Raw genomic sequence first — 26,381 nt, 5'->3', positions numbered from 1 at the left:
CACCTGCCCGGGTTGCAGGCTCAATCCCAAGTATGGGGCATGCAAGTGGCAGTCAATCAATGAATCTTTCTCATCATTGATGTTTCTATCTCTCTCTCCCTCTCCCTTCTTCTCTCTGAAATCAATAAAAACATATCTTTAAATGGGAGGAAAAAAGAGTTCATGTTATAGGAATTTGCTTTATAGAAGGCTTAACTTGAATATAACTATTCTGTATGTCAAAGTTCACTTGTATTTAACTGTAGTAAGAGGTGGGTATAGCAATCTATTCTAGTGCTATTCTAGTTATCTAGTACCAGCCCAAAGTAATGACAATGGCAGTGTCTTTTATGAATAACAAAAATGGATGGTCCAACGTTCTAATGATATTTGTAAAAATTAAATAAAAATCAAAAGTCAATTCTTGCCCTAATCCAGAAATATAGCACATTCACAAAGATACTGTTACTCTAAAACAGGGTTGGGACCTTTTTCTGCCAAGGGTCATTTGGATATTTATAACATCATTCACAGGCCATACAGAATTGTCAACTTAAAAATTAGCCTGTTATATTTGGTCAAACATTTAATTAACTTACTCATAATACCTTGGCAGGGCCAGACCAAATGATTTCATGGGCCATGTGGCCCATGGGCAGGCCATTCCACAGCCCTGCTCTAAAGGTATGATTAATGCCTTATAAAAAAGACATAGAAAGTTGACACCATACTGAAGTTTGGAGAGTCTATCCATGCAATTAGCTTTTTTTTTCATTTACTTTTATTTTTAATTTTGTTTTATTGCTTAAAATATTGCAGAGAGAAGTACATATGTCTCCTCCCCCCCCCCCCCCCCCCCCGCCTTAACCTTCCCCCGGCCTCTCCTGCCCCCCAGTGTCTTGTGTCCATTGGTTATGCTTATATGCATGCATACAAGTCCTTCGGTTGATCTCTGACCTCCCCCACCCTCAACCCTCCCCAGCCTTCCCGCCGTAGTTTGACAGTCTGTTCGATGCTGCTTTGCCTCTGTATCTATTTTTGTTCATCAGTTTATAATGGTCTTTATTATCCATAAATGAGTGAGATCATGTGGTATTTTTCTTTCATTGACTGGCTTATTTCACTTAGCATAATGCTCTCCAGTTCCATCCATGCTGTTGCAAATGGTAAGAATTCCTTCTTTTTTACAGCAGCATAGTATTCCATTGTGTAGATGTACAACCATGCAATTAGCTTTTATGTCTTTCTTAAAATACAGGAGACAATCATTCATAATTAAATTAGCAAGAAATAACTGCTATTATTATTTTGGTACATTTCTTCTAGTATTATTTTGGCATATTTCTTCCAATCTTGTGTGTTTGTACACATACACATATTAACAAAACTGGTGGCATAACACAAATTTTTCTCTTATTTTATCATATGCATTTCTCCCATCACTATATATCCTTCTAAAACATGCTAGTGTACCTATGAATATGCTCTTATTGGTTATTTTTCTGGTATTACAACACTTAAATGCACATCTCGTAGAAAAGTCTTGGTACATACCTCTGATTATTTCCTTAGATAAATCCTTTAAGTGTATTGTTGGGTGGCTCAAAGATTAGGAACATTTTTAAGGCTCTTGAAAAGACTGCCAAGATTCCCTCGAGAAAGGGTACACCACTTTATGGACTCTAACCAAAGAGATGGGAGTGCCCCACCTCTCCATACAGTTCCTGACCTTACAACAGAGCCATACTTATAGAGCTTAATAAAAAAACAAGGTATACTTTACCATATCTATCCAAGTTTAAAATATAAAACAGTTTAAGGCAGTTACTATTAGTATGTGTCTGTGTATTACAGATATATATACGAAATATAAATGTTATGGGGAAGGAATAAAATAGAAGTACTGAGATTAAAAACACCTTAGAGATCATCTAACTAAGCAAAGTGAAAAAAAGGATACCTCCTTTCCCCCCATCCCCAGATTTCTCAATCATACTCAGCAAGCTAGGCACAGGATCTAAGTTTTCCAATTCTTACATCTTAGAACTATCCAAGTAGGTCAAGAATTTAGTACCCTCATTAATAAAATGGAGAAGTTTAATCATGGGCTCTCTAAATCCCTTATAAAATTCTATGACTTTTACAATTTAGGTTGTAACAGGTTCCCCAGCAAAGGGGAAAGAACATTGAACCTGCTTCTAAATACCTAGGTTTATCAGGGGTGGGGAACATCTGGCCCGAGAGCCATATACGGCCAGAAAAACCATTTGGTCTGGTCCTGCCAAGGCATTAGGGGTGGGTTAATTAAATGTTTGACCAAATATAACAAGCTAATTTTAAATTGATAATTTTGTATGGCCCACGAATGATGTTATAAATATCCTAATGTCCCTTGGCAGAAAAAAGCTTCCCCACCTCTGGTTTAACTACCTGTTTTACCCTTCACAGAGTAAGGATTTTTATAGTACGTCCATAATGTTCCTGGAAAGATTAAGTGACAATCTTGTAAACTGCTAAACTATATAAATATAGAAGTTTAATTACATATGTTTACAAACACTGTAAATACATTTAAAGCATTATGTTCGAGCATGAGTGTATTACCCAAGAATGTTCCTAAAATAGAGCTGGACTCTTGAACTGTAATTTCAAGGGAGAGCATAGAAAGTATTACATAGGATAACAGCTACTAAGCAATATCATGGAAATGGGCATATCTGAACAAAAGCTGTAGCAGAAGTAAAGCAAGGTAACCAACCTATCATAAATGTAGAAAATGAAGAGAATAATCTGGTACGTTATGGAAAGACTTAGCAGGGAGGTTTAGTACATCAGCTGGTGCAAAAAAAGATGGTATTTTTAGGGAAAGATGGGAAAGCCTGAAGAAATGTATCTTCTCATTGTGCAAGATAAGTATAACCTGTTCATCAACAGCTACATCAAATTCTACCATAGGGAGTGAGTGCCTATGTAAATGAAATTCTGCTTTTAAAATATCTATTATATAGTCAGAAAATTCAAGCTCTGTTGTACAAGCTCTAGCAGCATGGCAAAGAAGGAAAAAAAACTTATAAAAAAGCAAAATGCTGCTGAAGCCTCCCTTTTCCACTGCAATATAAACTTCTGGATTATAACACATTTCAGGCAATTGCCACATAAAGAATTTCCAAATCTGGAATCTTTTTTTTTTTTAGGTTTGATAAAATATTTAAAGACAAAAGTCACCCATGAGGGTACATCTTACACAATTTTAAAAGGTTCTGGGCCTAAAGAAAATGGGAGTTTTTCTTTTTTTTTTTTTTTAATGTAGGGAAATGTATTGTAGTTTACCTCTGTCCCTGCAAGCAGGTGTGTTCTTCTGGGTTACTATCTCCCAGGTTGTGACTGACAATCAAAGGAGGCTACTGCAAAGAAAGAACAAAGAAGAGGGTGTTAGGCATTAATTCGCACAGGATTCTTAGTCTTAACCATCAGTTTTTTTTTCAATTGTCCCCCACAAACAAAACCAGTCTGCTAAGACCTGGTGAAAGCCAGGAGCATGGGGGGAGGCTGGAGATTTCTGTACTAAGCTTCTCGGTTCTGGTTCACGGTCGCCTTCTCTTTTCCAGGCGATAGGGAGGTGCTGGCAATGGAGCCGAGCAAGCTCGGAAGCGGAGCAGGCCTCTGGGAGGAGATCCACACCGCCCCGGGCCACCCACCGCTCGCCGCTCCTCCCCACCCGCGGTCCCCGGCCCCGCAGGTTCCCGCCGCGCTGCTGGACTGGACTCTCCCCGAGCTCTCGGCCAGCCCCCGCTCCCCCCGCAGGTGCCTGCCCTGCCAGAACGAGCCCCCGCCCTGGCAGCGCCTCTGGGACCACCTCGTGTTCCCCGAGGGGAGCGCGGCGGGTGGCACTTAGCTAGCACCTCCGGGGGACGGAAGGGGCCCTGGCTGGAGCCGCGCGGCCGCCCAGCTCCCGGCTGCAAAATGGACTCGTGGGGCCTATCGGGCCCGCCCCGCCGCCCTCCTCCCCGGCCCCTCGGTCCGCCTCCCGGGTCGGGATTCGCCTTTGTTCCGCCTCCCGCGTCTTGCCTTTCCCAGGGAGAAGGAGAGGGTGAGGGGAGGCAGGAGTCCTTCCGGCGCCTCCAACCGCCTCCGCCGCTGCGCTCCTGGGAGAGGGGAGGGTCCCGAGCGGCGCTCCTCCCAGGGGGGCTGCGCGCGCCCGGGAGCGCCGAGCCCGCAGCGGGCGGGGCGCGCGGCGTCAGGGAACGGCCGGCGGGCGGAGAGGGGGCCCCGCCCAGAGCGCGGGCGCGGGCGGCGTTCTCGGGGAGCCAGCCTGGAAGCCAGCGTGCAGCAAGATGGTTGGGTTTGGATTGTTGTACTTTTTTTTTGTTCGTTGCATTTTAAGGAACAAAAAAAAAGCCCAACCCTTCACACCACTTCATCTGCATCTCTCAAGACCAGAAGCCGGGCCACAGCGGCCTGCGGGGCGGAAGACAGCTGACTGCCTCGCACCCCACAACCGGGCGGGTGGGACTGGGACGGGCACTCCTGTTGGGACCAAAGCCGGGGGGGTTCCAGCCGGAGCACAACCAAAGTGAACTGTTGTCCCCACACCCAACCTTGCACCTGTATCTTTGCAGGCTTTAAGCTGAACACTAAGCGGCCCAATTCTATTTAAGATTTCATTCAGGAAAAACACCACTGCTCTTTCCTTCAGAGAGAAGGAGGAACTTAAAATTGGCTTTAACTTAATGAGCCACTAATGGCTTTTCAGTTGCTAATCTAACTCACTGTTCTGATGTGCAGCTCTCTGTGTAAGGACCTTATCCTATATAATAAAAGCCTAATATGCTAAGTGTCCGTTCAACCAAGCAAAGCGCGATATGCTAATGATATGCTAAGACCATTCAACTGCTTGCTATGATGTGCACTGACCACCAGAGGGCAGACGCTCTGATCGGTGGGTTAGCTTGCTGCTGGGGTCCAACCAATCAGGACTGAGCAAGATGGGCCGGATACCCCTGGAGCCCTCCCTCGGTCCCTTCCCAGCTGGCCAACCTCCCATGTCCCTCCCTGGCCCCGATTGTGCACCAGTGGGGGTCCCTCGGCCTGGCCTGCATCCTCTCGAAATCTGAGACCCTTAGGGGGATGTCGGAGAGTCCGTTTCGGCCTGATCCCACAGGCCAGGCCAAGGGACCCCAAATTTGTGCACCAGGCCTCTAGTCTAGAAACATACCAGTAAAAGCCTAAGCAACCAGACAACGGAACACCTGGAACGACAAGTCAACCGACCGGTAGCTATGATGTGCACTGACCACCAGGGGGCAAATGCTCAATGCAGAGCTGCCCCCTGGTGGTCAGTTCACTCCCACAGCCAACCTCCCATGGTCCCTCCCCACTGCCGGCCAGCCCCCCAAATAGGCCACGATTGGGGGGCCAGCCAGCCAACCTCCCGGGGTCCATGCCCCTGGCCAGCCCCCCAATAGGCCTCAATCCCTGGGCAGGCCAAGCAACCCCACCCATGCACGAATTCATGCACCGGGCCTCTAGTCTACTATAAACACCTTAAGCACTTAACCAATGAGCAGTTATAAGAAGGATGTAAAGATGAAGGAATGGCTTCTCCAAATTTTATAGTCTGGGGGAAGTGAAACAAGGACAAAAAGTCACAGAATATGCCCTGGGGTTGAGTTCACCCAGGTGGGGAAGTCTGGGCTTAGAATTTGGGAGAAAGGTATTTGAGGCCTACCATACATAGAATTTGAGCCTCATGACTAATAAATGTTTTGCTCAAACCCCATAAAAAGCACCTCCCTACTATTCTGAGATGTCCAGTTCCTCACCATGCCCAAGGTCCCTTAAATCCAATTTTGTCTTTCTAGAACATTGCTATATTTATGTCATTTAATCTTCATAAGAACACTGTGGAGTGGAAATTATCCTCATTCTATAGATGAAGAAAGGGATGAAGGGAGTTCTCTGAAGTAAATAAGAGGCAGAGCTAAAGTCAGGTTCCAGGTTTAGATTCTTTCTATAGCACAGTAACTGTCAGTGCCAATAAAAACTGCACCCCAGTCTCCTATATTAGTATTATTTTTAAAGGCTGATTTATAGAAACATTTTAAATATCTCACTATTAAAATGATCCAAGAGAGAAAGTTAGGTTATTAACACATAAATCACAATTTATCCTTAATGTAATTGTATAATACATAGTTATATAATTCTAATTAATAAACTTCTGCCAAACTAAATGTAAAACACTGGTTAAACATGCATAGAAACCTCTAGGTTGTTTTTTAAAAAATTACTAAGAGAACATTATATATTTAAACTCCTAAGTATAGAAAAATAAGGAAGGAAGACGGGGCTCTCTCTCTTCCCATGATCCTAAAAAAAATATCAGTCAGGGAATCTCACATATAGTATAACTAGAAAAGAGAGTAACGGTGGGCCAGATTAAAACATATACACAGCGTACATCCTTCCTGGAAGAGCACAATGTAACTAGATCCTGTTAGAGATAACATTGAGCGATTGTCAAAATTCTGTCACACTGGAATTTCCTTCTATTGACTGGTCTTCACATAAGTAAACTAACAACTAAAGATTGGAATTAATGCATCGGCACAGTAATAAGACTATGGACATAGTCTTATTTCTTTCTGTTATTTGTGATAAGTATATTTATAGGTAGAACTTCATATATACATAATCTTATTTGTTGCATTGTTTTATTGTTTTTGTGCTGAACCTTGACAAAGATTTAAAAAAAAAAATCCGCTTTCCTTCCACCTACCAAGACATGTGAGCAGGCAGGTGTTCCATTAAAAAAACAAAAGGACAGTGCCAATTTGGTGTACACTGAAATATAAATTTTCAGAATGGGGAACATCTAATAAGTAAGCCTGGAGCAATTTTTGTGCAGGAGAGGGGTGCTGGTGAGCCTCCTCAGATACGCTTGACCATTTTATTTTTCTGTCCTTCCCAACAGCTGTCTAAGTTGGGAGTGCAAGCCCCAACATCCCCCAAGGAGGACCCCTAACAATAAAAGGCACTAACATCGCAAGGTGTGAAAAGAGCAGAGGCTTTGGAACCAGTTCTGCATCCATAATCTAGCTCTACCACTTACTCACTAGTTGTTCAAGTTACTTAGCATCTCAAAGCTTTAGTCTTCTGTAAAATGGGGATCACGATTTACTTGATTATGGAAATAATATTTAAAGTCACCAACATTGTGTCTGACACATAGCAGGTGCTTAATAAATGGTTGCTACTGTTATATGAAAGAAACCATGCTGGGTTTGATTACAGTTGCCTTGGATTTATAACTTTGAGGCTCCCGTGATAGTCTTAAGCAGAGCTAAACTGCCTATGAAGTAGAGGAAGCAAGCATCATTTTTGCTTTTCCACACCCAGCCCAGGATGACCTTTTAAAAAGTATATATCCTTCCACTTCTATCTATACCTCCTTCCCTGTACTTAAGGAGAGAAAAAGGGAAAAACGTCACACTCGATGAAAGGAAAACTGCAGTTTTTAAAAAAGCTCTAGAATTTTAAAGAAATTTAACATCCAAAATATTCCATTTAAAAGAAAAAAAGTCTATCTGTAAAAATACATTTATCACAAAAGGCAGAAACTTAACTAAAACTTGAAAAATTAAAGGAATTGGTCCCTGGTTTGAAGAAATTCCAGATTCCATATATTTCAGTTATATAGAATTTTGGTTCTGAATATCTAGATTTATCAGATACCTACAAGAAATTGTACAAGTATTGTGCAAGAAATACATTTCATGTTTTTTTCTTTTTTTAAATTATCTTTAATGTTGAGAGTATTACAGATGTTTTTTAATAAGAACCCAGTTGATTCTGATGTCAAAGCATGTGGTAATAAATGCCTTGTCAAAAATGTGTTTTTCATATAATGCTTTTGTTGTTTATAACGCCATGTTGGTTGTTGCTAGAATGTGGCTGGACCTCCAGGAGCTTGCACTGGATCTAAAGCAGCCCACACCCCTCCCAGTCAGGCAAAAGACACAGACAATTCAGAAGATGCATGAAACTCATTATACAATATCAGCAGAGTTTAGACATTTTGTAAAGGTCGTTGACCTCCATGTTGTGAAATTCAATGGACTTTTTTTCAGTTCTCATTTACCTTGATCTCATAGCAGCACTCACTGCCTCTTTAAAAGGTCCTCTCTCCCTGGCCTTTAGTTATATCATTCTCACTCCTGGCTTTTCTTTTTTCAACTCAGGAATACTTGCTGGGGCATTCTCTTCTATCCAGCACTTAAATTCTGGAATTTTTTGAACACTCAGTTTCAGGACACTCACAGGACTTCAACTATCATTCAGTGACTCACACAACCTGAAAGCCTATATTTACATCATTTTTGAATGGTGAAAACTGTTTGAATTTAAATACCTTAGCAGAGGCATGCTCCTTCTTTCTCTTGCAGGCATTTCAGCTAGCCCTTGTGTTACCCAGGGCTTATTCTCCTTCCACCTTCAGGGTTCCTGCCCTTATAGTTTCTTCTCTCTGTAATGCACCCCTTCACCTGCCACCAAACCCACCTCTCCATCCTTACCTCCAACCATAGCACAACTGATACACCCAGGTTAGCTTTCCATGATGTTCTAAGCCAAGGACAGTTCCATCTTAATCAGCTCTTATCCTATACTCTTCTTCTATTGCACACACTGCAGTTTGTTATTATATATTTATTTGCATCATTATTTGAATAATGTTTGTCTCCCACTTAACTGTAAACTCTGTAAGAGCAGAGATTGTATGTGTTTGTGAGCATCTGCCTGTGTTTTCTCAGTGCATTCCTAGCACTTAACACAGTGCTTATGAATTTTTTCATGAATATTTTGGGGTAGTAAGAGTTCTCTCTTTCAAAGATCATTGATGTATTTTAAATCTCTAAAAATTAGCTGTTGAGATTATTGGGGAGACCAAGATGGCAGCATAGGTAAACACCGGAGTTTGCTGCCTCAAACAACCACTTCAAAAATACAACTAAAAGACGGAAAGGACATCATCCAGAACCACAGGAAGGCTGGCTGAGTGGAAATTCTACAACTAGAAGGAAAGAGAAAAGCATACTAAGACTCAGAGGAGGCACAGCGCGGAAGTAAAATACTAAGGTGCGGAGTGCATGTGGAGTGCGCTGGCGGCTGAGGCCGCGGTTGTCGTTTTCAATTGGGAGGGAGTCTCAGGCTCTGAGCTCCAGTTCCGGGCGAGTCTCTAGGGACACAGACTCATACGGGAGAAGCAGGACTGTTGGCATCAGTCAGAACCCGAGAGCAGCTTTCTCTCCGTGGGGCTTGCAGTGATTACTGGGACACTGAAAAGCAGAGCCTCTGAGGGCAAGACTGAGAGCAGCCATAACTGCTAGCCCTGCCCTGTTGATCCCGTGGGACCTGCCCCGCCCAAGCCCTGCTGGGAGGCTTTTGCTGGATAGCTTCAGGCAAAGACGAGATTAGCACCTCCCTAGAGATCCAGGAGCCAGAAAACCCAGAGGTCAGAGTGGGACCATCCAGTTTGCAGCTCTGTGGAACCATAAAAGACACACTCAGGGGGCAGACTCAGTGAGCACCAAAGCCCCATTGAAGCAAGTCTTGCCCCAGAGGGGTGTCTCCAGCACAGAAGTTCTCCCACTGCAGACACAGCTGATTCTCACAGCCAATTGGCCTGGAGGTCAATTCCTCCCAGTGATAACTACAACAATCAAGGCTTAATTACAACAAGACTGTGCACAAAGCCCACAAGGGGGTGCACCAAGAGTGTCTACCTCAGGTAATTGGGACACTTAGCACAGAAGGGCACTCTATCGACACAGCGAAGCATAAAAAATGCCGAGACAAAGAAACAGGACACAAATGACAGAAATGGTGGAAAGAAAACTGCTGGATATAGAGTTCAAAACCACACATTTAAGGTCTTTAAAGAACTTTCTAGAAGCCGCCGATAAATTTAGTAAGGCCCTCGAAAAGACTGGTGAGACCGCCAATTAATGTAGTGAGAGCTTCAAGAAATCTAGTGAGACCCTCAATGTTGTGATAAAGAACCAACTAGAAATTAAGCATACACTGACTGAAATAAAGAATATTATACAGACTCCCAACAGCAGACCAGAGGATCGCAAGAATCAAGTCAAAGATTTGAAATGCGAAGAAGCAAAAAACACCCAACCGGAAAAGCAAAATGAAAAAAGAATCCAAAAATATGAAGATAGTGTAAGGAGCCTCTGGGACAGCTTCAAGTGTACCAACATCCGAATTATAGGGGTGCCAGAAGAAGAGAGAGAGCAAGATATTGAAAAACTATTTGAAGAAATAATGACAGAAAACTTCCCCTACCTGGTGAAAGAAATAGACTTACAAGTCCAGGAAGTGCATAGAACCCCAAACAAAAGGAATCCAAAGAGGACCACACCAAGACACATCATAATTAAAATGCCAAGAGTGAAAGACAAAGAGAATCCTAAAAGCAGCAAGAAAAAGAAAATCAGTTACCTACAAGGGAGTACCCATACGACTGTCAGCTGATTTCTTAACAAAAACTTTGCAGGCCAGAAGGGAGTGGCAAGAAATATTCAAAGTGATGAATACCAAGAACCTACAACCAAGACTACTTTATCCAGCAAAGCTATCATTCAGAAGTGAAGGTCAGGTAAAGAGCTTCACAGATAAGAAAAAGCTAAAGGAGTTCATCACCACCAAACCAGTATTATATGAAATGCTGAAAGGTATTCTTTAAGAAGAGGAAGAAGAAGAAAAAGGTAAAGATACAAATTATGAACAACAAATACACATCTATCAACAAGTGAATCTAAAAATCAAGTGAATAAATAATCTGATAAACAGTATGAACTGGTGATTGTAATAGAATCAGGGACATAGAAAGGGAATGGACTGACTATTCTTGGGGGCGGGGAAGGGATGTGGGGGGTGCTGGAAGAGATTGGACAATAATCGTGCACCTATAAATGAGGACAGTGGGTGGGGAGTGAGGGCAGAGGGTGGGGTGGGAACTGGGTGGAGGGGAGTTATGGTGGGAAAAAAAGAGGAACCAACGTAATAATCTGAACAATAAAGATTTCATTAAAAATAAATAAATAAAACTTAGAGAACTGGGAAAAAAATAAAATAAAATAAAAATTAGCTGTTGAGATCAGCTGCAATGGCAATATATTGTGAATTTTATTCACTTAAAATAGGCACTTCAATGTATTTCATCTTATCAAGACAATATTTTCCCCATTCATTTGCAACGTTTTTCCAGATTCCTCCTATAGTTTATACAAATGTGTCAGTAGTCATCACTCATTCACAACATAATTTGTCTTTTAAAATTAGAATAATTTCTTGAATAGTCCATCAGAAAATTCTTATAAAAAATTGAGAATCTTCTTTCTAAGCATAAAAATTGAACAATATGCCACAAAAACTTAATATAATTAAATAAGATTATAAAATTTATATATTAAAAACACAACACAGTTAATAGTATATAACTATTAAAAAGAAGATAAAGCTGTATGTGTTGATAATGAGATATGTATAAGATATTTTAAGCGAAAAATCAGGTTAAAAACTATGTATACTATGATTCCAATTTTGAAAAGAAATGTAATTGGTAGCATATGGTTAGGAAAAAATACTTGGAGGAATACACAACAAATTATCAATTTGAGGGGATAGAATTTGGAAAATTTTCAATATCTGTTTTATATTATTATAAACTAGAGGCCCGGTGCATGGATTTGTGCACCAGTGGGGTCCCTCGGCCTGGCCTGCACCCTCTCCCAATCTGGGACCCCACCAGTGCACGCACGATCGGGGCTGGGAAGGGAACACAGGAGGGCTCCAGGGCGTGTCAGGCCCCTCGTGCCTAGTCCCTATCACGGCAATTGGGCTGATCGGGGCCATCTCACCCAGTCCCAATCAGGGCTGATCCTGGCTGATCAGAGCCAGGGAGGGACTGCAGGAGGGCTCCAGGGCGTGTCTGGCCCTTCTCGCCCAGTCCCAATCAGCCGGACCCCAGCAGCAAGCTAACCTACCAGTTGGAGCATCTGCCCCCTGGTGGTCAGTGGTTGAACACTCGAATGATCAAGCAGTCGCTTAGGCATATATATATAGGCATATATATATATATATATATATATATATATATATATATATATATATACTAGAGGTCCGGTGCACAAAAATTTGTGCACTCGGGGGGGAGGGGGGTCCCTCAGCCCGGCCTGTGCCCTCTCACAGTCTGGGACCCCTCAGGAGATAACAACCTGCTGGCTTAGGCCTGCTCCTGGGTGGCAGAGGGCAGGCCCAATCCCTAGGTGCAGCCCCTGGTCGGGCTCAGAGCAGGGCCGATTGGGGAGTTGGGGCGCTGCCCTCTGTCATGCACAGAGCAGGGCAGATCGGGAGGTTGCGATGCCACCCCTAGTCACGCTCAGGGTACAGCCGGTTGGGGGGTTTGGGCACCGCTCCATGTCATACTCAAGGCAGGGTTGATCAGGGGGTTGGGGCGTTGCCCCCTGTCATGCACAGAACAGGGCCCATCAGGGGGGTTGGGGCTCCGTACCCTGTCACACACAGAGCAGGGCCTATCAGAGAGTTGAGGAGCTCTCCCCTGTCACACACAGAGCAGGGCCGATCAGGGGGTTGAGGAGCTCCCCCCTGTCACCCACAGAGTAGGGCCAATAGGGGAGTTGGGGCACCGCCCCCTGTCACACACAGAGCAGGGCAGATCAGGGGGTTGGGGCGCCGCCCTCTATCACCCACAGAGCAGGGCCAATCAGGGGGTTGGGGCGCCGCCACTGTCACACTCAGGGCAGGGCCGATGGGGAGGTTATGGCTCTACCCCGTCACACACAGAGCAGGGCCCGTGGGGGGATTGGGGCGCCGCCCTCTATCACCCACAGAGCAGGGCCGATCAGGGGGTTAGGGCACTGCATCCTGTCACACACAGAGCCGCAGGGCAATCAGGGAGTTGGGGAGCTCCCCCCTATCAGGCACAGAGCAGGGCTGATCAGGGGGTTGGGGCACCTTCCCCTTTCACACACAGAGCAGGGCGGATAGGGAGGTTGTGGCCCCGCCCCCTGTCACACATAGAGCCGCAGAGCGATCATGGGGTTGGGGCGCCACACCCTGTCACACACAGAGCAGGGCCGATCAGGGGGTTGGGGCGCCGCACCCTGTCACACACAGAGCCGCAGGGCGATCAGGGGCTTTGGGCGCTACCCCCTGTCACGGTGATCCCGGTGCTGGGAGGCCTCGCTGCTCCACTGATCCCGGTGCTGGGAGGCATATTACCCTTTTACTATATAGAATAGAGGCCTGGTGCACGGGTGGGGGCTGGCTGGTTTGCCCTGAAGGGTGTCCTGGATCAGGGTGGGGGTCCCCACTGGGGTGCCTGGCCAGTCTGGGTGAGGGGCTGAGGGCCGTTTTCAGGCTGGCGAGTGACTGAAGCTCCCAACCGCTCCTTTTTTTTCTTTTTTTTTATTCTGGGCCAGCTTTAGCTCTGAGGCCTCGGCTGCTGAAAGCAGGTTTCTGGCCTTTGTTTATCTTCTGTATTTGAAACAATGTTGCGGTCCTGCTGGCTGAAGCCTGGCTGACTAAAGCAAGTTTCTGGGGTTTGGTTTAGCTTCTATATTTGTTACAATGTTTCTTAGAGAGCAGCTGAGAGGCCGGCAAGGCAGGCGGGGAAGCTGGCTTCCTCCGTCACTGAAGCAAGCAAGCCTCCCTGTTCGCGTCAGCTGCCTGGCTGCCAGCCGCCATCTTGGTTGGCAGTTAATTTGCATATCTCCCTGATTAGCCAATGGGAAGGGTAGCGGAGGTATGGCTAATTACCATGTTTCTCTTTTATTAGATAGGATATATATATATATATATATATATATATATTGTATTTTATAATTAGTATTTATGTTTTTATAGTGTATTTTAAAAAGATAAATTTGTAAGAGAAAAATAAACTTGATTAGAACAAATATATGTCATATATGTAACTAGGTCAAAAACTCTTCCTAAGAAATAATAAGGCAAACATCAAGATAAAAATATGAAAAACAGGACTTAAAAAAAGAAATGCAAATGGTCAATAAGCATGAGAAAAAATATTTATTCTCATTGATAAGGAAATACCAGGCAAGCCCTGGCTGGTGTTGCTCAGCGGATAGAGCATCTGGCCTCACACTGAAGAGTCTTGGGTCCAATACCCACTCAAGAGCACATACCTGGATTGCAGCTTCTATCCCCACCTCTATCTCACATCCGTGTTTCTCTCTCTCTCTCTCTCTGTCTCTCTCTCTTTCCTCTTCCTTCCACTCTTTTTAAAATCAATAGAAAAAATATCCTAGGGTAAGGATTAACAACAAAAGAAATACCAAGCAAAATAATGAAATAATGATAAACCTTCTTTAGTTCATTAAATTGGAAAAAATTTAAAACATTATAATGACCACCAACTTACACCATACACAAAAATAAACTCAAAATGGGTAAAGGACTTAAATGTAAGACAGAAAACCATAAAAATACTAGAGGAATCCAAAGGCAACAAAATCTCAGACATATGCCGAAGCAATTTCTTCACCGATACAGCTCCTAGGGCATTGGAAACTAAAGAGAAAATAAACAAATGGGACTACATTAAAATAAAAAGCTTTTGTACAGCAAAAGAAACCATCAACAAAACAACAAGAAAGCCCACTGCATGGGAGAACATATTTGCCAATGTTATCTCTGATAAGGGTTTAATCTCCAACATTTATAGGGAACTCATACAACTTAACAAAAGAAAGATAAACAATCCAATCAAAAAATGGGCAAAGAACCTAAATAGACACTTTTCAAAAGAGGACATTCAGAAAACCAAGAGACATATGAAAACATGCTCAAAGTCACTAATCAGCCGAGAGATGCAAATCAAAACAACAATGAGGTACCATCTCACACCTGTCAGAATGGCTATCATCAACAAATCAACAAATGACAAGTGCTGGAGAGGATGCGGAGAAAAGGGAACACTCGTGCACTGCTGGTGGGAATGCAGACACTATGGAAGACAGTATGGAGTTTCCTCAAAAAGTTAAAAATGGAACTCCCATTTGACCCAGTGATCCCACTTCTAGGAATATATCCCAAGAAAACAGAAACACCAATCAGAAAGGATATATGCATCCCTATGTTCATAGCAGCACAATTTACAATAGCGAAGATTTGGAAACAGCCTAAGTGCCCATCAGTAGATGAATGGATTAGAAAACTGTGGTACGTCTACACAATGGAATACTATGCTGCTGTAAAAAGAAGGAACTCTTACCATTTGCAACAGCATGGATGGAACTGGAGAGCATTATGCTAAGTGAAATAAGCCAGTCAATGAAGGAAAAATACCACATGATCTCACTCATTTATGGACAATAAAGACCATTATAAACTGATGAACAAAAATAGATACAGAGGCAGAGCAGCATCGAACAGACTGTCAAACTACAGCGGGAAGGCCGGGGAAGGTTGCGGGGAGGGGGTAAGAGATCAACTGAAGGACTTGTATGCATGCATATAAGCATAACCAATGGACACAAGACCCTGGGGGGTAGGGGAGGCCGGGGAGGTCAAGGGGGAAAAAAAAGGAGACATATGTACTACTCTTTATAATAGTTTAAGCAATAAAACAAAATTTTTTAAAAAAGCAAAACAAAAAAACATTATAATGACCAAGAGGCCAGCATTGAGTGTTACAGGCCATCTTGTTTGTTGCTAAAATCCAACATAGAAAGATACAATCCTTTGGGAGACGTTTGGTAATCTGTATAAAAAAAACAATCAAAATATATATTTAATTCAATTTCTAGGAGTTTATCCTATGAAAATAATCATAACAACCACAATTTATATGTCAAATCTATTTGTTATAGAGCTGCCCCCTGGTGAAAACTAACGGGAAAACTAGAAATATCCTAATTATCCATTTAAAAAAAATATGAGTTAAATGAATCCTGGTACAGTCATAGTAAATAATAATATGTAGCCATATAAAAATCATGTTTTTTAAAAAAACAACTTGAAAATTACACAATCTTTTATTAAGTAAAGAAAAGCAAATTTCAAAACAGTATACATAGCATGAAACTGATTATTAGCGTATGTCAATGCATATGCACATATTAAAAAGACACCACAATGTTAACAATTGTTATCCACAAATAGTATAAAATGAGAAGACTTTAATTTTGTCCTGGTTCATTACTGGATTTTTCAAAGTTTCTATAATGGTTATATAATATACTATTGGCCCGGTGCACGAAATTTGTGCACTGGTGGTGGGGCGGGGGATAGTGTCCCTCAGCCCAGCCTGCCCCCTCTCACATACGGGGAGCCCTCAGGCGTTGACCCCCATCACCCTCCAATCGCAGGATCGGCCCCTTGCCCAGGCCTGAGGCCTCCAGCAGAGGTGTCAGGCCTGGCCAGGGGACCCCCAGCTCCCACCATTCCCAGCTCCGCCCCTGCTACCCACGATCTCTGGCACCGCCCCTGCCAAGACCTAAGGCCTCTGGTGGAGGCATTATTCCTGGGCAGGAGATCTCTAGCTCCCCGCGATCTCCCGCTCTGCCCCTGCCTAGACCTAATGCCTCTGGCCAAGGCATTAGGCCTGGGCAGGGGACCCCCAGCTCCCCGAGATCTCCCGCTCTGCCCCTGCCTAGACCTAATGCCTCTGACCGAGGCCTTAGGCCTGGGCAGGGGACCCCCAGCTGCCCAGGATCGCTGACTCCGCCCCTGCTCCCCGAGATGGCTGGTTCCACCCCTGCCCAGGCCTAACGCCTCTGGCCAAGGCGTTAGGCCTGGGCAGGGGACCCCCAGCTTCCCAGGATCGCTGACTCCGCCCCTGCTCCCCAAGATGGCTGGTTCCGCCCCTGCCCAGGCCTAACTCCTCTGGCCAAGGCGTTAGGTCTGTGTAGGGGACCCCCAGCTCCCCACGATTGCAGGCTCCACCCCTGCCCAGGCCTAACGTCTTTGGCCAAGGCTTTAGGCCTGGGCAAGGGATCCCTAGCTCCCCAGACTGCCGGCTCCATCCCTGCCCAGCTCCCATTGCTGGCTCCACCCCTGCTTCCTGCTATCACTGGCCGGGGCAGCAAAGGCGCCTGGTTCTCTGATCACAGCTGGGGGGCAGGGCAAAGGCGGCCCCCAGGGCTGCCTTTGCTCTGCCGCCGGCTCTTAGCTCCCCGCTGGGCTTCCGATCACCATCAGTGGCAGGGGGCTTCTTCCGTCCTTTCCCTTTCGCCTCCCAGCACTGTGTCTACATATGCAAATTAGCCGCCATCTTTGTTGGCGGTTAACCGCCATCTTGGCTGGCAGTTAATTTGCATACCACCCTGATTAGCCAATGGGAAGGGTAGTGGTCGTACGCTAATTACCATGTTTCTCTTTTATTAGATAGGATTACTGTTATAATAATACAAATTAAACATAGAGTTACTACTTCATCCAGCAAGTCTACTCTTCAACATATAACCAAGAGAATTAAAAGCGTATGCTCATATGATAACTTGTATATGAATGTTCATAGCATTATTATTCAGAATAGCCCAAAACAAAAAAACAAAAACAAAGAAAACAAACCAAATGTCCATCAACTAATGGATGGCTAAGCAAAATAGCAAAATGTGATATATACATACATACAATGGAATATTATTCAGCCATTAAAAGGAACGAAATACTGATTCATGTTACAACCTGGATAGACCTTGAATTCATTATAGTAAGTAAAAGGAGCCTACAAATCATCCATTCAGATAATTTATCTAAAATAGACAAAACCATATAAACCAGAAGTTGATTAGTAGTTTCCAGGGACTGGGCAGAGGAAAGAATGATGAGATACTGCTAACGGGTATAGGGTGATGAAAAATTCCGAAATTAAATAGTAATGATGGTTGTACAACCTTCTAAATATACAAAACCCCGCTGAATTGTACACTTTAAAACTGAATTTTGGAGTGCAGAGATGGTGGCATAGGTAAATGCAGTACTTGCACCTCCCACAACCACATCAAAATTACGGCTAAAATACAGACCAACCATCATTCAGAATAGTCTGAAATCTGGCTGAATGGAAGCCCTACAACTAGAGAAGTAAAGAAGAGAGTACATTGCCTGGTGGGAGGGGCAGAGGTGCGGAACAGGCTGGTCTGACACCCACGTGTGGTGTTTTTTTTAATTAGGAGGGAGATCTTGGCTGCAGAGGCCTCCTGTGAGGAGCAAGGAGTCCCAGTCCCACACCAGACCCCTCAGCCCAGAATTCCGGTGCAGTGAAGAGAAGCCCCAATAACTTTGGGCTATAAAAACCAGTGGGGATTGTGGCCTAGTGACATTGGGGCTGATGGAGTCCCAGGCAGTGGCATTTGCACAGCCTCACTTGGACTCACTCCTCTGAGCTGTAGGGCTGGGGCAGTGGCATGGGGGTTGGGAGGGATCCAGGGACATATGGACAGGAACTAGATTGTCTGGCATGGGAATAAGTACTCAGGAGCAGCTTTCTCCCAAACAGGAGTGCTCTCAGAGGTCATTGTTTCTATGCTGAGACCTCCTCTGTTGCAGAGCTGATTGGCAGGCACCATATCTGAGTCTCCATCAACCTGGCTCACACAATTCTCTCTGTCCTCGTGATTTCCTGGGACCCTGCCACACCCAATGTGCAGTCCCACCCAAGTTGATTGCAGTGGCTTTTCCATACTAATGGCCTGTACTGACTCAGGCTTCACACTTTCCTAAAATCACTCAAACAAGCAGAAGTTGGTGTCAGCATACTCCATACTTCTCAATAAGAGGCCCCAGGCCAAACACTAGCAGCAGTCTGCCTTGTTTCACAGCATGGTCTCTCCCAGGCACTTCCAAGACAAATACAACTAGCAGCCATCTGAAGATCACTCTGTAGCTCCTGCCAGGTGGCCCCAGGCAGGGCACAAACAGGGGCTTACTTTGCACCTCCCAGGAGGCCCCAGAGCCAGTGCTCCCAGTGGTCAGCTTCAGACCATACCAGATTACAACTCTACACATCCATGAGCAATCACTCAAGGGGCAGACTCAGTGAGCACCAAAGCCCCACTGAAGCAAGTCCTACTCCATAGAGGTGTCTCCTGCACAGCAGCTCTTCTGCTGTAGTCATAGGTGGTCATCACAGAAAATTTTCCTGGAGGTCAATTCCTGTCAGTGACACTAACAGCAATCAAGGCTCAACTACAACAAGACTGTGCACACAGCCCACATGGGTCACACCTAGAGGGCCTAGCTATGGTGACTGGGGAGTCTGAGTCATTGGGCCCTACAGGACACCTACTACACAAGGCCACTCTACCAATCCCAGAGACATTGCAAATCTAACTAGTAGACAGAAACAAACACAGGGAAGCAGTCAAAATGCAGACAATGAAACATGTCACAAATGAAAGAACAAAAGAAATCACCAAAAAAAAGAGAACTAAATGAAATGGAAGCAAATAAACTACTAGATACAGAGTTCAAAACAATGTTTATAAGGATGCTCAAGGATTATAATGAGAGCTTCAAGGGGCTGAGTGAGAATTTCAAGAATCTTAGTGAGAACATCAAAGATATGAAAAAGAACTAGTCAGAAATTAAACATATACTAACTGAAATAAAGAATAATTTACAGGGTTTCAACAGTAGAGTAGAGGATACTGAAAATCAAAACAGCGACTGGAATGTGAGGAAATAAAAAACATCCAATCAGAACAACAAAAAGAAAAAAGAACACAAAAATATGAAGATAGTGTAAGGAGCCTCTGGGAAAACTTCAAGCATACTAACATTTGCATTATAAGGGTGTCAGAAGGAGAAGAGAGGGCGCAAGAAATTGAAAACCTATTTGAAGAAATAATGACAGAAAACTTCCCCTACCTGGTGAAAGAAATAAACTTACAAGTCCAGGAAGCACGCAGAGTCCCAAACATGAGGAACCCAAAGTGGCCCACACATCATAATTAAAATGCCAAAGAGAATCTTAAAAGCAGCAAGAGAAAAGCAGTTAGTTACCTACAAGGGAGCACCCCTATGACTGTCAGCTGATTTCTCAACAAAAACTTTGCAGATTGGAAGAGAGTGGCAAGAAATATTCAAAGTGATGAATAGCAAGGACCTACAACCAAGATTACTCTACCCAGCAAAGCTATCATTTAGAATTGAAGGTCAGATAAGACAAGAAAAAGTTAAAGTTCATCATCACAAAACCAGTATTATATTAAATATTAAAGCATATTCAAAGGAGGAGGAGGAGGAAGAGGAGGAGGAGGAGGAGGAGGAGGAGAAGAAGTAGAAGAAAACAAAAATATAAACAATAAAATGGCAATAAATACAATCTATCAACAATTGAATCTAAAAATCAATATAAATGAACAAGGAATTTAATGAACAAAATGAGCTAATGAATAAAATAGAAGCAGAGGCATGGAAACATGGAACAGACTGAAGGATCTTAGAGGGAAGGAGGAAGAAGAAACAGAAAGAGATTAACCAAAAAGTATATGCATATATGCATTAACTATGGACACAAACAATAGGGTGATGAATGCTTGGGGCAGGGCAGGAACCAGGTGCAGAGAGGGGCAATAGGGGGGAAAAACAGGGACATCTATAATACTCTCAACAATAAAGATTTTTTAAAAAAAATATAAAATAAAAGTATGACTTTTATGGTATATGAATTATCTCATTACATTTTTTATTTTTTAAAAAAATCTTTATTGTTCAAAGTATTACAAATGTCCCCTTTTTTCTGCCATTGATCCCTTATAGCCTACCCCCACCCCTCACCCCAGGGTTTTACCATCCTATTCTCTGTGTCCATGGGTTATGCATATATGCACATAAGTTCTTTGGTTGATCACTTCCCACCCACCCACCCTACCCTGCCTTCCCTCTGAGGTTCAACAGTCTGTTCCATACTTCTATGTCTCTGGATCTATTTTGTTCAACAATTTATTTTGTTTATTAGATTCCACATATGAGTGAGATCATATGATATTGGTTTTTCTCTAACTGGCTTATTTTGCTTAGCATTATACATTCCAGGTCGATCTATGCTGGCTCAAAGGGTACGAGATCCTTCTTTTTTACTGCTGCATAGTATTCCATGATATAAATGTACAACAGCTTTTTTATCCACCCATGGACTTGGCCTATTACCAGATTTTAGCTATTGTAAATTTGGCTGCTATGAACATAGGGGTTCATATGTTCTTTCTGATTGGTGTTTCTGATTTCTTAGGATATATTCCTAGAAGTGGGATCACTGGATTAAATGGCAGTTCCATATTTAATTTTTTGAGGAAACGCCATTTTCCATAATGGCTGCACCAGTCTGCATTCCCACCAGCAATGTACTAGGATTCCCTTTTCTCCACATGCTCGCCAACACTTGTTGTTTGTTGATTTGCTGATGGTAGCCATCCTGACAGGTGTGAGGTGATACTTCATTATTGTTTTAATTTGCATCTCTCAGATGATTAGTTACACAAAGCATTTTTTTCATATGTCTCTTGGCCTTCTGTATGTTCACTTTGGATAAGTATCTATTTAGGTCCTTTGGCCATTTTTTAAATTGGATTATTTGTCTTCCTTTTGTTAAGTTGTACAAGTTCCCTGTATACTGTGGAAATTAACCCCTTACCAGATGTGTCATTGCCAAATATGTTCTTTCAGGCAGTGGGCTTTCTTGTTGTTTTGTTGATGGTTTCTTTTGCTGTTCAGAGCTTTTTATTTTGATGTAGTCCCATGTGTTTCTCTCTCTTTCTATTCCTTCTCATTACAGCAGCCCCTTTAGCATTTCTCGCAGTGCTCAATTAGGATTAGTGGTGACAAACTCCTTTAGCTTTTTTTTTTTTTTTCTGGGAAGCTCTTTATTTCACCATCTATTTTGAATGATAGCCTTGCTGGATAGAGTAATCTTGGTTTCAGATCCTTGCTTTTCATTACCTTGAATACTTCATGCAATTCCCTTCTGGCCTGTAGAGTTTCTGATGAGAAATCAGCTGACAGCCTAATGGGAGCTCCTTTTTAGGTAACAACTTGCTTTTCTCTTGCTGCTTTTAAGATTCTTTCTTTGGCTTTAATGTTTGGCATTTTAATTATGATGTGTCTGGGCATGGGCCTGTTTGGGTTCTACTTGCTTGGAACCCTCTGTACCTCCTGAACTTGTGTGACTTTTTCCTTCACCATGTTAGGGAAGTTTTCTGCCATTATTTCATCAAACACATTCTCTATCCCTTGCTCACTTTCTTCACGTTCTGGGACTCCTATTATGAGAATATTCTTACTTTTCATGTTGTCTCACAGCTCCTATAATCTGTACTCATTTTTATTTGTTTTTTTCTTTTTGGTTCTCTGATTGAGTGATTTCTTTCTACCCTGTCTTCTAATTCACTTATCTAATATCCGGCTTCCCTTAGTCTTCTGTGTATTCATTCCACTGTGTTCTTTATTAGGGTTATGTCATTCTTCATAATTAGTATATGTTTTCTCATTTGTTGAGCATTCTTACCATCATTTTTCTGAACTCTGTGTCTGATAAGTTTCTTATGTCCATTTCATTTAGCTCTTCTTCTGAATAATTCTTTTGTTCTTTCGTTTGGGGGTTGTTTTTTTGTTTCCCCATTTTGGCTGCCTATTTGGGTTTGTGACTATGTATTAGGTAGGTCTGCTATGCCTCCCAATCTCTAGTGTAGAACAGTGTTAGATGCTGTTTCTGACTGGCCCTGCATACCATGTTTGTAGCTATCAGCAATCTAGAGCTTGGGTCTCTCTCTGCTGGGGCTGATTACCTTTGGAAAGGACCAAGATGTGCACCAAAGTCTGCTTTTCCTAGTTCCAGGTCCCAAATTAGACCCGGCAAAGACTCAAATCCTCCAGAGACCTACCTCTGCCTGCAGTCTGTTTGTATTCAGTCTTAATTAGTCTCAGGCTATGGACCACAGGTTGAGTGAGATGTTTTCCAATAGGGTGGGGTGACTGATTCTGCCTGTAGGCTGATTGCTATTTTTAGCCTCTTATTGGGCCTCAGAGCCGGGCAAGGGGTTTTCCAATAGGGTGGGGAAACTGCCTTCCCTCCCAGGTAAAAACTGCCTGGATAGCAAAGGTCCATTGGAGAAAGATGTCCTCTGCAGCATTGAGGGAATGACTTGGTACAGGAAACTGGAATGTCTGCCTTCTGAGGTCTTACCCCAGAGTACCCAACACTGGCTTCTGCTCACATGGTTCCAATCCACTCTTCCCTCCCTCTACCGGAGCCCAAGGTGAGTGGCTGCACATGAAATTTTGTGCATTGGTCTTTAAGAAGGTGCCTGCATTTCCAATTGTCTCAGGTTGGCAGACAGCCACCCTGCCACTTTTCACAGCCAGATGTTATGTGGGCACCTTTCTCAGTTCTGGTGCTCTGGGCTGGGGAGCCCAACTTGGGGTTTAGACCCCAGAGTTCTCAGTGGGAGCCTCCCCCCCCCCAGCTGAAATATCCCTCCAGGACTTCTGCTGCTGCCTGTGGGAGCCTGGTCAGCCCTTTCACACCTTCACCCTTCCTACCAGTCTCTATGTGGTCTCCACTTTCCATCCTTGGTTATCAGGGGTCTCTCTAGCAAGTCTTCAGTTGATTATTCAGGATGATCTTTTTAAATTTTAGTTGTAACTCCAGTTTGGTCCTGGGAGCATGTCAATGTAGCATCCACTTACTCAGACACCATTTTGGAATCTTCTACATTTTTAAATATAGAAAAAAGTTTATGGCCTTTCCAAGTTTCCTGGAAAAGAAGAATAGCATTTTTAAAATTATATAGTACTTTATAAATATAACCTACAATTTAGTAAGTACTGTGATGGATAGATGACAACATAAAGGAAAAACATCTAATAGTACATGGGGGTTAAAATAAGGTTTTGTTAAAACAGAGATTCTCTGTTTGAGAATAATAAATAAAAATAACATTTATTTATTAATCCATTAAAAATAATAATCTACTGGGGGGTAGGGGAAAAAAAGAAAAATAATAATAATCCACTGCATCTCTCAGTTCTTTCAATGATGATATCTTTATATAACTGTAGGACATTATTAAAACCAGGAAATTGATATTGGCACAATACAACTAAGTAGACTACAGACATTATTCAGGTTTTACCAGTTTTTGCATGCACTAATTTTTTATCAAAAATTTTAATTGAAAAGACAATACAATGATAATATTAAAAAAATTTTAAAGAAATGATTAGAACAACCTATAATCTCACTTACCAATCTAATTACCTTATACAGAATTATATTAAATTTTATTATGAAATAGTTTAAGTATACAAAAAAGTAGTAAATAAAAAGTAGCCATGTACCCACATTATCTTCATGTATGTTTTTTACATTTTTACCACACATATAAAATGTCCATTAAAATACATAGTATTATTTTTCAATTTGGAAAGTCTTTTGAAAAATTTTATCATAATATACAGGGCTGCATGTTTTTAAATATTAATGTTTCTAAAATAGTAATACATGCTGTCAACTGCTAGTTGGAAATGAAACTTTCCACCTCTTTTCCCACTTTTCCCAGGAAGGGGCTATCATGGAGGTCAGAGCTGAGACTCTAGAGAGGCCTTGCCTGGATTGGAATCTGAATATTCTGTTCACCAGCAGTATAACATTAAATAAATTACTTAATTGCTCTGATCCTTAGTTTCCTCACATATAAAACAGAGGTGATGATAGTCCTTATCCCTTAAAGTCATTTGAGTATAACTTAAAGTTATGCATGGGAAGCACTTAGTACAGTGAAGCATGCACAGTACCTAGAAGTTCTTAATGGGTATTTATCATCATCATTATCATATTTGTTATTGCAGATTCAAGCCCAGACATCACTCTCTCTTCCCATAATGAAACAGAGTAGGCACATAATCAGGGCCAATACAGTAAGATTGTTTTCTGCCTTTTCCTACTGGTGTGCTGATAAATAGTCAACATTGAGCTTTGGGCAAGAGATGGGGATGGAGAGCCATACTTTGTAGTGTTTGCCAATTACTATGGTGTAAATACTCCCACCATGGCTGATTGCAAGCTACCAACTTGAGTTCACTGAATGCCAAGTTGGGAAGGGATGCTCAGAATCAGCTCCCTAAAGCCAGAACGAGCCTGCTCCAGCACAACTCAGGGAAGATCTCACCTCTTCTGCTGCCACTTTGCTGTTGAAATCATAGGCAGAGAACTGAGCATACCTATCTGATGTGCTCCTACAGAGGTAAGAGTATATTTATGCCTGAAAGATAAAGTCTTTAGACCTGAATCCAAGCTTTCCAGAGTATTGATAGCAAGTGGCACTTTAATTCTTATTTGCTAGTGTCTCCTATATGTCTATTTCCTTTGGGGATTGTTGGATGTGAGTGTGGATGTTCCTATAGTCTAGGGTGAAATTCTATTATCTTTGAACATGTGACCATAAATCCTCCTAAGACCAACAGCAGCATACCTATTATTTTGAACATTTCTTCATCTTAACACAGTCTTTATAATGGTGCTTTTTGATTGCTGCATAATTCCATTAATATGCCTTAGTGTAAAGTGTCTATAAAGGAAAAAAGAACAAGGGGGAAAAACTGGGGAACGTGGCATAGATATAGGAAAAGAATAAGATTTTCAATAACTAAATATTATCTTAATAACGGTTAACAAGAAAAGTAAATGAGCCATGAAAAATAACCATTGACTCTTCCAATTAGGTTGCTAAAGACTTTAGGAGGAGAAAGTTCATCTCTGTACTGGAGGCAGACATAGCTAAAAGAAGTGATGGGGTTAAGATCAAGTGTTGGCCACAGAGACCACACCATCTTGAAGGGGAGAGCAGCTGTGATTGGAAGCCCAGCCTTATCTTCACCTGGGGTGACCTCGGATGCCACCTGGGACCCTACAGCCACAACATCCAGGGACCAGCTGCCTTGGCTGTGAACCCACAAACACCGAGACTCCAGCCTCCCCGGCTGTGGGCACCTAAACAGTTTGTCCAGCGGGAGACAAAATGGCGCTGAATACGCAGAGGGGCCCTGCACCTTCTCACAGAGAAGGTAGAAGGAACAGCTGAATCGAATAACATCCACCTGGAATTGGTGAATTAAACACAGCTGGTAAGGCAATCTGTGGACAGAAAGGTCAGAGATCGCCTGGAGAAAGGTGGGGCTGGGGATCTGGGCTGGAGGGAGAAACGCATGCAGCCGGGACTAGAGAATCAGAGGGAGACTGTCCTGCACCAAATCCGTGTCCCTTGGGACAGTGTAGCCCTCGAATGTGGAAGGGGGTCCACAGGGCTGCTGGCAGCGGGGGACTCTGGATCTAAGCCCACAGCCATGGG

The 26,381-nt window shown here is 43.0% G+C and overlaps 1 protein-coding gene and 1 long non-coding RNA gene across 15 annotated transcripts in view; one reads left to right on the top strand and one right to left on the bottom strand.

Annotated features, from left to right (window-relative positions):
• LOC139006642 (uncharacterized) overlaps positions 1 to 8,035 on the top strand; it is a 109,571-nt gene extending 101,536 nt beyond the window's left edge. For all 5 annotated transcript variants that reach the window (XR_011470783.1, XR_011470781.1, XR_011470780.1 and 2 more), the window contains one exon: positions 3,588 to 8,035. This is a non-coding gene — a long non-coding RNA (uncharacterized lncRNA). The remainder of the gene's footprint in view (positions 1 to 3,587) is intronic.
• The window catches only part of TRIM13 (tripartite motif containing 13), a 78,333-nt gene that overhangs the window by 10,772 nt on the left and 41,180 nt on the right, over positions 1 to 26,381 (bottom strand). For 5 of the 10 annotated variants that reach the window (XM_070409090.1, XM_070409091.1, XM_070409089.1 and 2 more), the window contains 2 exons: positions 23,575 to 23,789; positions 3,310 to 3,383 (listed from right to left, as the gene is read on the bottom strand). The gene's annotated coding sequence lies outside the window, so the exon portion shown is untranslated. Of the gene's footprint in view, positions 1 to 3,309; positions 3,384 to 3,499; positions 3,727 to 3,835; positions 3,854 to 3,881; positions 3,929 to 4,047; positions 4,171 to 23,574; positions 23,790 to 25,505; positions 25,596 to 26,381 lie in introns of those variants that run through there. The other 5 variants (XM_070409095.1, XM_070409094.1, XM_070409096.1 and 2 more) reach the window with 5 other exon arrangements.

This window comes from Myotis yumanensis, unplaced genomic scaffold (genome assembly GCF_028538775.1).
Source record: "Myotis yumanensis isolate MYYU_CA2020_CCGP unplaced genomic scaffold, mMyoYum1.0.hap1 SCAF_3, whole genome shotgun sequence".
Classification (NCBI taxonomy): domain Eukaryota; kingdom Metazoa; phylum Chordata; class Mammalia; order Chiroptera; family Vespertilionidae; genus Myotis; species Myotis yumanensis.
The sequence above is the reverse complement of the archived record's forward strand: the minus strand, read 5'-3'. Positions and strand labels throughout refer to the sequence as shown.